This window comes from Chanodichthys erythropterus, chromosome 17, assembly GCF_024489055.1.
Source record: "Chanodichthys erythropterus isolate Z2021 chromosome 17, ASM2448905v1, whole genome shotgun sequence".
Lineage (NCBI taxonomy): Eukaryota > Metazoa > Chordata > Actinopteri > Cypriniformes > Xenocyprididae > Chanodichthys > Chanodichthys erythropterus.
In genome coordinates, this window is record NC_090237.1 from 20716831 (window position 1) to 20729214 (window position 12384).

General features: G+C 42.8%; 1 protein-coding gene across 3 annotated transcripts in view; it reads left to right on the top strand.

Annotated features, from left to right (window-relative positions):
* The first annotated feature begins 12162 nt into the window (after window positions 1-12162).
* Window positions 12163-12384, top strand: part of gipr (gastric inhibitory polypeptide receptor) — a 30098-nt gene continuing 29876 nt past the window's right edge. For 2 of the 3 annotated variants that reach the window (XM_067365943.1, XM_067365945.1), the window contains exon 1: window positions 12163-12344. The gene's annotated coding sequence lies outside the window, so the exon portion shown is untranslated. The remainder of the gene's footprint in view (window positions 12345-12384) is intronic. The other variant, XM_067365944.1, reaches the window with a different exon arrangement.

Genomic DNA, 12384 nt, shown 5'->3' on the forward strand with positions numbered 1-12384 from the left:
ATCTGCAAAGCGTTGTTCACAGAACTCATATTTTTAAGTTTATTAAAAAAATCAACAGTGTTCTGTTTTTACATTGTTCATTTATTTGCAGACTTGTGCAGCTTATTAATTACACAAGGCCATATATATTGTGATTGAAGCAGTGCTAGAAGAACTGACAAAAATCTCTGAGCCCACACCTTCAGTAAAACATCATCCGAGCCTCCTGGTGTGATGTGAGTTATAAAAACACACACATAGCTACTGACAGAGAATGTTTAGGTCTGAGCTTGTATGTCTGACTTTTATTTCACCCAAAAATAAAAATAATGTCATTAATTACTCCATCAGATTTAAACAAAATATCTTAATTTATGTTCTGAAGATTAACGAAGGTCTTACGGGTATAGAACGACATGAGGGTGAGTAATTAATGACAGAATTTTCATTTTTGGGTGAACAAACCCAATGTTTTGAACATTTTTCATTGTTTCCCTGAAGCATGCTCCAGTGCAGACCACAACTTCATGCTTGAATAGCGTTCACTGTGCTCAAAATCTCTAATTTTGTCCCTAAACCCATCATTATGTCGAGTCATGTGAGCAGTTCTAAACACTCATTTCATATTAATCCAGCAGTAATACAATAAAGAGCTAAAGTGTGGTAAACAAACACTATTACAGGTTGACCTGCCGACCTCAGACCGAGGGGGATTAAACTGTCGTGAAATTTTTCAATCCAGCACCTTCCGTACAGATTGAAAACATTTTTCTAGGGTTAATACAAGCCCAAACACTCAGATGGCCTTCTTTAGCTTATAATCATGTATATCTGACTAATATATAAGCATTCAGAGCATAACAGAAGTGAAAATGCTAAATTTTCTCTTGCAAATATTATTTTGCCTTTATCAGCAGGACATTGACAAATCTGTGATTTATTGTTCTTGTTGGTTGTAACTTTGAAAAGAAATGTTGAGGATAAGTAGAAGGTATTATAGCAATTCAAAGTTACAAAGACTAAAGAGAGGAATGTTGAGTATTTGTAAAGATTTACTAATATTAAACGGGCTTAACGCGTTCAACTGCTGAAATAATACCACTCTAGACATGCTAATTATGCAATATACTGAAGTTTAAACAAGGTATTTATTAGTATTTTTTCATAGAGTACAAGGGCAATAAAACAAAACAAAAACAAAAATATATATAATATATATATTTATATATATATATATTTTTTTTTTATTTTGTCTTTTGTTGAATTTACAAATTGTCATCATTTTGCTTAGAGTGAGCTTTACACAAAATGGTCGTTCAATTTATTTACTATTGTTGGGCACAGCTTAATTTAATAGTGTCAGCCCAACTAATATGCAATGTTTTGGACCAACTCATTTACTTAAGTTGATCCAATCTATGCAATTTAGCCTAACAAAGTGCTTAATGCTGAAAGAAAGCCATTTAATCACGTGGAAATCATTTCCATGATTTAATTACATTAATTCAAAGAATAGCTTTGTGTTAATAAATTAAAACCTTTTTACCATACACTCAAAAAAATGACACTTTAAACTACCTCAAGTCAATTATGAACAGTGTTTCCACACAACCAACTTAGTTTTTATTAACATTAAAGGTTTATTTTTACTCTATGCAAAATCCTTGTGACAAAACAACTGACTAAGGAAGAATCTATGTAAAATAGTTATGTCCAACTTACTCAATTCAATCATGGACAGTGGCTCCACATGATTGAGAACATTAAAAATCAACCATGTTAAATTAACTAGAATCAAGTGTGTTCATTTAAAATAAAATAAATAAAAAGCAATAAATAACTAAATAGTTTTCATATACATTGATTTTTACAATTAATTCTTCTTGTTTAATTTTGTGATTTATATAACTTTTGTGATGTTCTGTGTTAGAAATCTAGATGTGATAGTGGATTCATCCTAAATTGCCTTAACCAAACACATTGTAAAGCCTAAATTGATCATAAGTCCATTGGTGGCAATGGTTTTACAATCAACATAGGCTTACAATGCTTTTGGGAAATGCAACCCAGGGCACTACTGTTACAGATCCCTTGTTTCCCTGGACTCCATTTCCCAGAATCCTCCTGTTCTCCTCACCTGCACACACTTCCCTCGTCAGTTCCTCATCATCACTCATCACCTGCACCTGGACTCTATTGTTAGCACTCCTATATATTGCACTCACTCCCTTCACTCCTTGTCCGTTCTCTGTTGCGTTAAGCGTATGTTTGATGTCTCCTTGCCTATGTTCATTAAAGTATTGTCTATTTGTGGAAATCCGTGATCTGCCTCATCTCTACACCAGCATACCGTAACAGAAGAACGGACCAAAAACGTTGGATTTTTACAGGAAAAAAAAATGGAGACTTTCCCCAGCTCCCTGGATCCAGCTCCTCCAACGCCTCTCACCCTGACAGCCAGCGATCGCCTTATCGGGCTCCTGCAGGTAGGACGTTCGCTGGAGAGGTATGTGGAGGAGTTCGTTGAGCTTGCTTATTTGTCTGACTGGCCTGAAGCAGTTTTGATCTCCCTGTTTTTGGATGGATTGGATGACGACACTATCCGTTTTGATGAACCTGTTTTTTGTTTCTCCTTAAGCGAAACTATCAATTTAATTTTGTGGTTAAATGGCTCCAAATTCTTTGTGGAAGAGGTTCAGGATCAGTGTTGTCGTCCGGTCCATCCAGAAACACGGTTGGCCGGGCCAGTCAGTCAACCTCCGGCTTCCTCCGCACACCTTTCCAGCGAACTCCCTGCCTGCCTCAGGCTGGACCCATATTCCGCTACTGGGCCCAGTAAGCGGAGGAGGAGGAAGAAAGCGGCCCCAATGTCTCCAGAGCCCGCTCCAGTGTCTCCAGAGCCCGCTCCAGTGTCTCCAGAGCCCGCTCCAGTATCTCCAGAGCCCGCTCCAGTATCTCCAGAGCCCGCTCCAGTATCTCCAGAGCCCGCTCCAGTATCTCCAGAGCCCGCTCCAGTATCTCCAGAGCCCGCTCCAGTATCTCCAGAGCCCGCTCCAGTATCTCCAGAGCCCGCTCCAGTATCTCCAGAGCCCGCTCCAGTATCTCCAGAGCCAGCTCCAGTATCTCCAGAGCCAGCTCCAGTCCCCACAGAGCCAGCTCCAGTGCCTGTGGGGATTTTAATTGTATTTGAGGGGATGAAATGGCCCTCAACCCCAGTCTCCTCCGAGCCAAGTTCTCCAGTCTCCGCCGAGCCAAGTTCCCCAGTCTCCGCCGAGCCAAGTTCCCCAGTCTCCGCCGAGCCAAGTTCCCCAGTCTCCGCCGAGCCAAGTTCCCCAGTCTCCGCCGAGCCAAGTTCTCCAGTCTCCTCCGAGCCAAGTTCTCCAGTCTCCTCCGAGCCAAGTTCTCCAGTCTCCTCCGAGCCAAGTTCTCCAGTCTCCTCCGAGCCAAGTTCTCCAGTCTCCTCCGAGCCAAGTTCTCCAGTCTCCGCCGAGCAAGCAGCGCCAGTCTCCGCCGCCGAGCAAGCAGCGCCAGTCTCCGCCGCCGAGCAAGCAGCGCCAGTCTCCGCCGCCGAGCAAGCAGCAGCGCCAGTCTCCGCCGCCGAGCAAGCAGCAGCGCCAGTCTCCGCCGCCGAGCAAGCAGCAGCGCCAGTCTCCGCCGCCGAGCAAGCAGCAGCGCCAGTCTCCGCCGCCGAGCAAGCAGCAGCGCCAGTCTCCGCCGCCGAGCAAGCAGCAGCGCCAGTCTCCGCCGCCGAGCAAGCAGCAGCGCCAGTCTCCGCCGCCGAGCAAGCAGCAGCGCCAGTCTCCGCCGCCGAGCAAGCAGCAGCGCCAGTCTCCGCCGCCGAGCAAGCAGCAGCGCCAGTCTCCGCCGCCGAGCAAGCAGCAGCGCCAGTCTCCGCCGCCGAGCAAGCAGCAGCGCCAGTCTCCGCCGCCGAGCAAGCAGCAGCGCCAGTCTCCGCCGCCGAGCAAGCAGCAGCGCCAGTCTCCGCCGCCGAGCAAGCAGCAGCGCCAGTCTCCGCCGCCGAGCAAGCAGCAGCGCCAGTCTCCGCCGCCGAGCAAGCAGCAGCGCCAGTCTCCGCCGCCGAGCAAGCAGCAGCGCCAGTCTCCGCCGCCGAGCAAGCAGCAGCGCCAGTCTCCGCCGCCGAGCAAGCAGCAGCGCCAGTCTCCGCCGCCGAGCATGCAGCAGCGCCAGTCTCCGCCGCCGAGCATGCAGCAGCGCCAGTCTCCGCCGCCGAGCAAGCAGCAGCGCCAGTCTCCGCCGCCGAGCAAGCAGCAGCGCCAGTCTCCGCCGCCGAGCAAGCAGCAGCGCCAGTCTCCGCCGCCGAGCAAGCAGCAGCGCCCGTCTCCGCCGCCGAGCAAGCAGCATCTCCAGTCTCCGCCGCCGAGCAAGCAGCATCTCCAGTCTCCGCCGCCGAGCAAGCAGCATCTCCAGTCTCCGCCGCCGAGCAAGCAGCATCTCCAGTCTCCGCCGCCGAGCAAGCAGTAGCCCTCAGCTCCAGCCGCCGCCTACGAGCCCTCAGCTCCAGCCGCCACCGCCGAGCCAGCCGCTCCAGCCGCCGCCGCCACCGAACCAACTGCTCCTATGAACTGTGTTTTTGAACCCTCCAGCCCAAAGACTGTTTCCCCTCCCTGCCTCCCTCTCCCACCTCCATCCATTTGTGTTTGTACTGAACCTCCACCTCAAGCCCCCTCGCCCAGATCTCCACCTCGGACCTCTGGGCGATTACCTACACCCTGGCTCCAACCTCCCTCTGCTCCACCGTTGCCCATCAGTCCTCCAGCCTCACAAGTCTCCATCCTGCCCCCGTTCACACCTTGGTCCCTCGTCAGCCTGCCCTCCCCTCTGGACTGCACTCCTCCGTCTCCGCTCCGTCCCTCCATCCCTCGTTTCCAGTTGGCTTCCTCACTCCCCCTGGTGTTCACTTTGTTGTCTGTCGTCTGTGTTCAACTGCGGCCTTCTGGAGCCCCGGCTGCGCTTCGGTCGGCGGAGCCATGGATTCCGCCATCTCCCGCCGGTCCTTCTGCGCCGACTGGGCTTGACGGCGTGAGGACGTCAGCTCCTGACCCGCCATGGCGGCCCGCTGCACCTGACCCGCCATGTCTGCCCGCTGCACCTGACCCGCCATGTCTGCCCGCTGCATGTCTGCCCGCTGCACCTGACCCGCCATGGCTGCCCGCTGCACCTGACCCGCCATGGCTGCCCACGGCTCCTGACCCGCCAGGGTCACCTTCGGCCCCTGACCCTCCATGGCCGCCTTCGGCTCCTGATCCACCATGGCTGCCCACGGCTCCTGACCCGCCATGGTTTTTGGACCTGCCCTGGAGACCTCCACTCCAGTCTACTCCTCCCCCTGCTCCGGTTTGAGGTCTCCAGGGCGCCCGCCCCCCTCCCGGTTGTTACATCTACGGCGCGAGGACGCGCCTACCGGGAGGGGGAGGTACTGTTACAGATCCCTTGTTTCCCTGGACTCCATTTCCCAGAATCCTCCTGTTCTCCTCACCTGCACACACTTCCCTCGTCAGTTCCTCATCATCACTCATCACCTGCACCTGGACTCTATTGTTAGCACTCCTATATATTGCACTCACTCCCTTCACTCCTTGTCCGTTCTCTGTTGTGTTAAGCGTATGTTTGATGTCTCCTTGCCTATGTTCATTAAAGTATTGTCTATTTGTGGAAATCCGTGATCTGCCTCATCTCTACACCAGCATACCGTAACAACTACCACATTGATTACTTATTAAAGTAATTTGAGGGTTTGTTAGCAGGTCCTCAACCCAAGCATAAGTGCAACAATTCACCACAATGGTAACCCTAAAATTATTAATTAACAGAAACTTATAAATACCAACATAATAGAACAGTAAACATTAAAAAGTCTCATCTTCCTAATAACTGCTTAAAATAACACTTTATTTCAACATTTACACTCCTAGTTCAGCCCCTATGCAAAGCATGATAGGAAGTGAAAATTCTGTTTTATTGAGTCCTGGTTGGGTTACTTGATTGAAACATGTTATTCCAATATGAAAACATCAAGTTAAGTCAAAAAGTAATCGTTTCAACTTAATTTAACATGAAGCAACTGAATTTGAACCAGAAACCTAATACAATGGTGTTGAATCAAAATAAGTTGTTTAAATAAAGTGAACAGCATCAGATATAATTCTTGCCTTTTTTAAATGCTAGAAATAGGTTTGTCACTTGGCCAACTTGGCCACTGTCGTCACAGACCTGCAGGCTGCATTGGAATGCCTTCGTATAGCAGAATATTTAGCAATAAGATAGAGCTGCTAAGACCAACTCTCAACTATCTTGAAGAAATGTTATTTTGTCTTGTTAGTTCATATCCTCTCAAAGCTCTGCTGCTACTTGGCAGCCTCAGTAGAAAGTGTCAGCCAGTGTAAAGTAGATTTTAACTGTTGGAGACAAGCACCTGTGCCTGGAACTCATGCTTTTCACCAACACCAGCAACGTCTACAATAAGTCAAGGATATATTTGGAAAAATAGCTTTTTCTCATGCTTTATTTCTGATGGATCGTGTGGCTTGTGTCTACAGAGCGCAACAGCAGGTAAAACTCCCATTCATTTTCTACATTGAGATTTATTTTTTTTTTAAGATTCTGCATGCTCAGAGAGTGTTCGTCTATATGCTTCAGCTGAAGCCACCAGTAAATTGTCACACAAATTGTCTTTTCTTTTTTTCTTTACTTCAAATGATAGTTTTTGTAATTTACCAAGTAGCTGATTGGCTTCGTTCATGGCTGAGTTCTCTTTATTGAAGAACATTTTGAAATCCCAGGGAAGAAAATGAATGGGAAAATACTTCTGAAAGCAAGATCACTAAAAAGTAGGCGATTACTGTTACTCTCCATTGGTGTACAATTGTGTATAATCAGAACTGAAACACTAATATGAACCATCCCTCTAAGGTTAGTTTTGTCAATGCTTCTTTATTGATCATCAAACAGGATATGTGTATGTGTTTGTTTGTATCTGCACAAACTCCTCCTGATGAGTAGCCCACAAGTGATACATTGTCCATTTCTTTGTCCTTTAGACTGCAGATTTGTTTTTTTCCCTCTCAACACCCAATGTTCTTCTCTGCTGCACTTACTTTGAAAACAACGTGTTTAAGTGGTGGAAAATGCCTTTCATCTTTATTTACACCTCTTAAACATGTTGTAAAAATGTAAATGGACAACATATGGGGTATTGCTGTATTTACTTTGCTCTTACCGATAAGAACTGCAAATAACATCTATCCATAAGACACCATGATGTAACTGATATGTGCTTTGTTACAGTCCAGGAAAGAAGTGGACCAGATCCAACACCAATCAAACACACCTGTCTGTAATTATCAAGTGCAACAACAGGTTTACATGCATGCATGGGCAAAAAACACTTTCATTGTCTTATAATATGCATTTTTTGCTTAACGACTCCAAAACTATTCTTTTTCCAAACCCCTCCTTTGCATGGCGCTAATCTGCGGTGATTGGTCAGATGACCCTGCGGTGATTGGTCAGATGACCCAGTCAGATGTGATTGGTATACTACGTGCAACGCATGTCGGACATGGAACGCCCGGCTTGTCATAATAAGTTGTATATGTTTATGTTAGAGCACCTAGCCCACAGCTCGGTGGTAAACACCCAAACAGTCATGGTATATGCATTAGCCCAATGCAGAAACATATTGATAAAGCACTGCAGTCAGTTGTACATCAACATATTGCTCTATTCTTTATCATAACTCCAAGTAATAACAACAACAAACATTTGACACATTTCTAGACAATTGCAAGCGAACACATATTGCTGTTAGCTGGCTAGCTGAAGACCTGCAAGCTGTGCTTTTGAGAAACAATAACTTTATATGGTGCACTTTCAGATTTAAAACTTTGCAGGATGTTTTCACTACATGAAAGGTAATTTTCAAAAATCCATAATAGGGGCACTTTAATTAGCTGGTTCAGATGTGCGTTGATCAGGGTTGGAGCTGAACTTTGCAAGAAGGTAGATCTCCATCACTGGGAACCCCTGCCTTAGTGTTTCTATATACAGATAAAGGATAAAGTCATTGCACTCGGAGCTTCACTGCATAAACATGCTCCACAAATGTCTCTCATTTAAATAATGGATATGAGTGAAGATAAACACTTTGCCAATGCGGTTATTGTCATAAAGCCAGTCTGTATACTGTGCTCACATCCTCATAGAATGTGACAGTCGATGAGCACCATCTCATTTTAAACCAGCCAGGAACAATTACTTGTTTGCGTGCCCTTGTGCATTTAAAGGTAGAATTGAAAATTGAATATACCTCGGCATATTTAAATAATTAGAATTCAGTACATGGAAATTACATATAGTGAGTCTCAAACAGCATTGTTTCCTCCTTCTTATGTAAATCTCATTTGTTTAAAAGACCTTCGAAGAACAGGCGAATTTCAACATAACACCGACTGTGACAACAGTCAGGATCATTAATATGTAGGCTACGCCCCCAATATTTGCATATGCCAGCCCGTGTTCAAGGCATTAGACCAATATTAATGTCTGAATGTGCACAGCTGAATCATCAGACTTTATGCAGGTAAGCAAGCAAAAACAAAAGCCAAAAATGGCAGATGGAGCAATAATAACTGACATGATCGATATCATGATATTTTTAGTGATATTTGCAAATTGTCTTTCTAAATGATTCGTTAGCATGTTGCTAATGCACTGTTAAATGTGGTTAAAGTTACCATCGTTTATTACTGTATTCACGGAGACAAGAGCCGTCGCTATTTTCATTTTTAAACACTTGCAGTCTGTATAATTCATAAACACAACTTCATTCTTTATAAATCTCTCCAACAGTGTAGCATTAGCCGTTAGCCATGAAGCACAGCGTCATTCAGAATCAAATGTAAACATCCAAATAAATACTATACTTACATAATCAGGTATGCTGCATGACGAACACTTTGTAAAGGTCCATTTTGAGGGTTATATTAGCTGTGTGAACTTTGTTTATGCAATGTATTATAGAGTCGCGAGCTTGGAGGAGGGGAGCGCGAGCATTTAAAGGGGAAGCACGCTGAATCTGCGCATATTTAATTATGCCCCAAAAAAGGCAGTTAGAAAACTTAATAAAAAAAAAAATCTATGGGGTATTTTGAGCTGAAACAGACACATTCAGGGGACATCTTAGACTTATATTACATCTTGTGAAAAAGCGTTCTGTGGCACCTTTAAAGGTTGGTTATGGTAATTTTGGAGAGGCTAGCAATAGCAAGCTGTGAAAGCATATCCCACCTTCCCTTCAGAGCGCCTGCAAAGTCACGCCTCCTCCAAAACACATGAACGCGCACAACCAGAGCAGAGTATGCAAAGCATCATGAGAGACGCTGTTAAATTATGCATCAAAGCACAATAACATTACAATAATAATGAACGTAAACAACTCTGACTTCTACCACCTCACTGCTGCAGATTCATTTTGGGGCTGATGAACATTTTTTGGTCCTGAGACTTCCACAGAAAATATATATGTACATTTTTAAATAAATAGACCACTTCTAGTATTGATTGCTATCAGGATGTGAAGCGAGTTTCTACCAGTATAACAAAAAGTGTTTCTGAAAAACATTGCCTAGATTTAACAGAGCTTCATCACTATAGATTTTGATGTGAACACGCCGATACACTGTTTTATGGATAGCCATAAGTTATTGGTCCACTTTTATCCCAGACTATTCAGTCTCTTTACCCTGCAACTTTAGATTTGCTACTTCTGACTTTTCTAGGACACTACTATGTTGATTGTTCACTAATGAACATTTGGTTATTCACCCACACTTGTGCCACTTCAAACTTGTCTGACCTTTTTTTGTTTTGGTTTATTTTTTATTCTAACTATTATTTTAAGGACATCAGAGCAGGTGGTTTAAGAAATGTATACTATAATTTTCCAGAATTGGCAACTGTTTGGCCTGTTAATCTATATTTAACGTGTAGATTAACATTAAACAAAGTAAATGATTTGAAGATCCTGAGATCCTGAATTACTCATTAACCACTTCCAGTACCTGTGACTTTAAAATCAATTTAGTCATCTTTGCCATCTTTATGATCTAGCTCAACTTACTGTAGAAAGTAAACCGTTTGACCTTGAGTACATTATACAAACTGAAAATAATATATGAAAAAACTGAATGTCACTGTTCAGCTTTTCACAGCACATACTGTATAATGTTCTGCAGATCATGTCCCCATCACACATTGTTTTAAAAACCTATCCCCCTCAGCTGAACTGTTTTGATGATTTAGCTTATTGTGAAACCAGATAATTAAATGCAATCTATTTTTCTTCATATTGAGTGGCCACTGAAGCAGAACTAAGTAATATTGGTCTGGATGAAACCTACTGATAATGGTAAAAGTGTCTTAAAATTATTGTCTGGTGCTGTCATGATTTTATTACAGCTACATACAGTATGATTATAATCCTCAATGGAATCTACTGTATTTGAAATCTTTCAGTATCCTGATGCAATTTCATGGAATTTTAAGAGATAATAAAAAGCCATCATAGTGGGACTGTGATGATGCATGCCAATCAAAACGTGGTTCTGCATACTGACCTCTTGCTTTACTTACAATTCATTTTGTGACATTTAAGTGTAATCGGTTGTTTTCATAGGCCAAATATGAGTAGATTAAACTGTATTGTTATGTGGTGGACAGTGTATCCATCAAACATTCTTTGGCATGGTTGAAACAAAGATATCTGAACAAATGAATTATATTTGAATGGTTTTTGTATTTATTAAGTTATTATTGAGGCTAAACCTATAATGAAACTGGTTCTCTCCTGTTTTTGAAAAGGCTTCTGCTTTGAAATTTGTAAGGCTGCTAGATGTATAATGACTATATGATGTCTTTGTGTTGCTGATGTGTTAGATATTAAGGAAAACCGAAATGGTATTCTACCCTATTGAATAGAGTTTAGTGCATAGGTTCATTACCCATTTTAATTTAGACAGAATATTATGTAATATACAGCCCTTTGTAGATTACGTAATATTTTGGAAGTGCGCACCCATGCACTCTCTGTCAGGAAGGAACATTTTTGTGTGTTTATGGTGTTAAATCTCCCAGGCACATGTAGTAAATAATTTCTCGCACCTGTAGATTTGAATATTCGTCATTTTCCTTGATTAGACTGATTGACTGTATTCGGTAGTTCGATTGACTGTATTCTAGTTTGTTTGTTACCCCCTTTTTTTCTAAGTGTAAAATACTGAAAATATTTTCATTGTAAAATTTCATAAATTAAGCTAATCGGTTAAGTTCTGGAGCTTGACCTTTTGCACGAAACTGTGATTAAACACTCTGTGAATGCATCATGTATTATCAGAGAGAGTATATTAAACAATGTTTGGTTTATCTTATCATGAATTAGAATGGGAATTATTAATACAGATGCACATTCCAACTCGGCAAGTATTCGTTTGAGTCATACTGGGTTTGGTTCATATCACTCTGCTTAGTAATGTCTTTTAATCTGCCATCTTTACTGGTGCAATTGTTTTGGGTGTGAAAAGGCAGGATTACAGGTTAGAATACCAAACCTTCTATACCATTAGTGACTAAACTGATACTGTTTAAAATAGGAAAGTAAAATAAAGGCTGACACATTCATGCCAAATTCACCAGTAATTGTGCTGTGGATTAAAATGAAATCCCAGTGCAGATTTTCAGTTGCTAATGTAAATGTATAACAAAAACATTTAGCCTGGTGGAAAGTGGGTCATTTGTGATTTACATGAATGCAAAGGCTAAATATTAACACTGGGTTTTGCAAAAGGCAGCAGGAATGCTGCTATTGATAGCTAATGATAGATGATTACCTATTTTGGCATGATGAGCAAGCAGAAGGCACAACCATTGTGAGGAAAGTTTTCTAACAATGCAAGCAAACATTTCAGTGCCATTTCAGTAGCCTCCACACGATTTAATTCGGTTTAATGGTCGATTTAGTTTATGGTATAAAATAAAGGTTAATTTCTCATAAATTATGACGTTATTTAGGTTCCTGCCCCTTTAAAGAAAAAGAACACCCTTCTGTCTCGCAGTGTTTTATAGGTGACGCGCATCCACACGCGCTCACAGACGGTCTGTGTGATGGACGTGAGGAAGCGCGGTTTGATTTCTTCTGACTTTTGACTTATTGAAAGATTGATTTCGCCCAGAAGCCGAGCGAAACAACTTTTCTCATTTACTAAGGAAATTGGATTGGCTAACAGCACCATTTCAACACGACCAAAGGAATTTAAAGAACATTTATTATCCAAAACATGTTTCTCTGAACGGTAGGTCGTTGAATATTTAATATTATTGCTACAATTGTGT